Genomic DNA, 2,744 nt, shown 5'->3' on the forward strand with positions numbered 1-2,744 from the left:
GAAATTCCTTACTCCAAGACAGGGAAAAACTGCCCGAGGGCCACAGAGATCTTTTTTTTTTTTTTTAAAGCGGGTTCATTGAAGGTACGCGGAAATGTGAAAGGATCCCCTTGAAAATGCACGTAGATATTTTTGAAAATTTTCGAAAACCCATCGGAAAGACAGGTCCGTACGATATCTAAAAAATGTAAGTCCATGGATCTAAGCAATAAATCTTTTAACCAGTTTAAATTGCTTCGACAGATACTGCCAGAGCTATCGAAGATAACAGGTGCGTTTTTGAATACGGTAAAGTTAACAAAAGATAAATATTGTTAGAGGTAATGAAGTAGAACAATCATATGCTAATTTAATATGAAATCACAGGATAAGATAAATCTTTTACCGGGACGAAGTCCCTGTTTCTAGCGCCAAATTGTGAACACATAAATCACGCAGGCATCAATATGTTCACAAACAATGTTCGCACTCTAGGTACAGACTCACACAGATAATACAATTGTATTGATTACTTGGCTCAAAACCTTCGGGTTTATCATAGCGTCATCCAATAACATCGCGAGGGGCGTTTACGCAGGGGAAGATAAAGAAAACGAAGTATAAACATAAAACTCATGGAGCGTTAGGCGAATATAAAGTGCTGAAATGTAAATAAGACTGGGATTTACGTGGTTCAGCACTAAGGCCTACATCCACGGGGTTGTTGTTTCACTATGTACTTGATGGTTACAGAGATAGTCGAGTGACTTTGGAGTTTACATAGGTCTGTATATTGTAAAGGACAAACTTACACTCACAATCTTTCTCTCTCCTTCTCTCCCTCATTTTTTCCGATCCCCTCACTCTTGGTGGTGAGGGGGTATTTATAGGGTTAGAGTGTGGGACCCATTTCTGAGGGCCGTTGGAACCTTATCTTCTTGTGCTTTGTGTCCATCACGCGGAGGTCTTCGTTCATTGCTTGATCACGCAGAGTCATCCTCGTTCGTTCCACGGGCTGATCGACACGTACAATGCTCAGAGTGTTTAATGCGGGTAGTTGAGGCGCTGCTCGTGTCAGAAAAGTGTCTTCTGCCCCTGTCACGTCCATGTCAGTTCACCCTCTCTCCACCGTTGATCTTGGCTTCTTTTGGGGATGAGATAAAGTAACTCTTCGGGAGTTATTTGGTGCTCCGCAGTACATCGTGTTTTCGGTACATCTTAACTTCTGCCCTTAGATTTGTTCGGGCAAGGATCCGACGTCGACAGGATGGGCTTCTTGGCTATGGGTGTGTGTCATCATTTTTGATGACTTTGTCCGCATGCTCTCCACGTATCTTCCTATATACACGTGTTTGATGATGAAATATGTACACACAATTTTGATTCTCATTTTCTTTTGGTGTCGGTCAATATCTTCTTTGTTAATAACTTTTTAGTTTTATTTTGTTGGTGCTGAACTGACGTTCTCTAAGTTGTTTGTAGTTAGAGAAAACTACCACGAAAAGGTAAGAACTCGGAGACTCAAAAGAAAAGAAGGAACATTCATTTCCAATTATCCTTCTCCCGGATACGCACCAGAGGTAAGTATCTCAAGAACCACAACAACGTGACGTTTAGGACCGTTTTAATTGCTTAGCCTGAATGGTTTGATATTGGGTTTGACAAAATGTGTTGTATATCTTGTTAACAAATACGAGTTGTCCTCTCGTTAGTTAACCATATTTTTATTTCCATAGTCCAATAGAAACCCAATTCAGGATTGATAAACGTCATAAATCTCTACCATTGTTACAGCACCAACAATTTTAATTTTTAGTTCTTGTTATTATGATTATGTACCGTTGTGTTCAGTCTTGTAGTTTATATATAATTTTTGCATGCATCATTCTGTTTAGGATTTGTTAGTAGCATATAGAATAGTAGTTGTTTCATTTAAAAAAAATGTCTGGATTAGAGCTGGCAAACCAAGCCAAAACCCGCGGGTTGGCCCGTCCCGTTCCATGAAAACCCGCACCCGTCCCGGATGGTAACTAAACAAGACGGGCGCGGGTTGTATAATTAGTGGCTTGTGAAGAAACGGGTTAACCCATCCCGTACTGTGAAACCCGCGGGTTAACCCGGCCCGTACTCGTCTTTACCTATCCTCTCTGTCATCCCCTCAACTAGGTTCTCTGCTCACCCAACCTCTTTCATATTTTGCACCACAGAGAAACAAAAAACTAGAAACAGGAAGAAGATAAACTCAAATTTAGGGGTTAACCAGTTATACCCCCAAATTAAACAATCACAACCACAAACAGTTAACTAAATCAACAAATAACTTGATAAAATCATCGAGACCCCCTAAACAGATCGAACTGAAGAGAAATTTCTAGGGTTTTTGTAAAAATGGAATCTATCAGTTTGCAAATTCTTCAGAAAAAAAGAGGAGGTATATCAACTTCTTTCTTTAATCCACTCCATCTCTCATTATGAAAATGGTGTAGTTAAGATTATGAATTCAGAAAGTATAAGTATTAGAATTACTTCTGAAATTGGTGGTGATAGTATTGAAATGGGTGCAATTTGATCCACAACATAGGTGGTGGTAGTCCAATTTTTAATTCCTGAAGAAATTGGTGCTTTAGTTTCTAATCAAACATGGGAAATATAATAAAGATGGTTATCCTTAAGATCTGTTTAACAGTAGCCAAAGGTGGTTTATTTCTCGATTCGTTGTCTATCGTTGAACCCATTTCTAATCCTTACAGGAATTTGATGGATTA

This window comes from Papaver somniferum, chromosome 2 (assembly GCF_003573695.1).
Source record: "Papaver somniferum cultivar HN1 chromosome 2, ASM357369v1, whole genome shotgun sequence".
In the NCBI taxonomy this organism is placed as follows: Eukaryota; Viridiplantae; Streptophyta; class Magnoliopsida; order Ranunculales; family Papaveraceae; genus Papaver; species Papaver somniferum.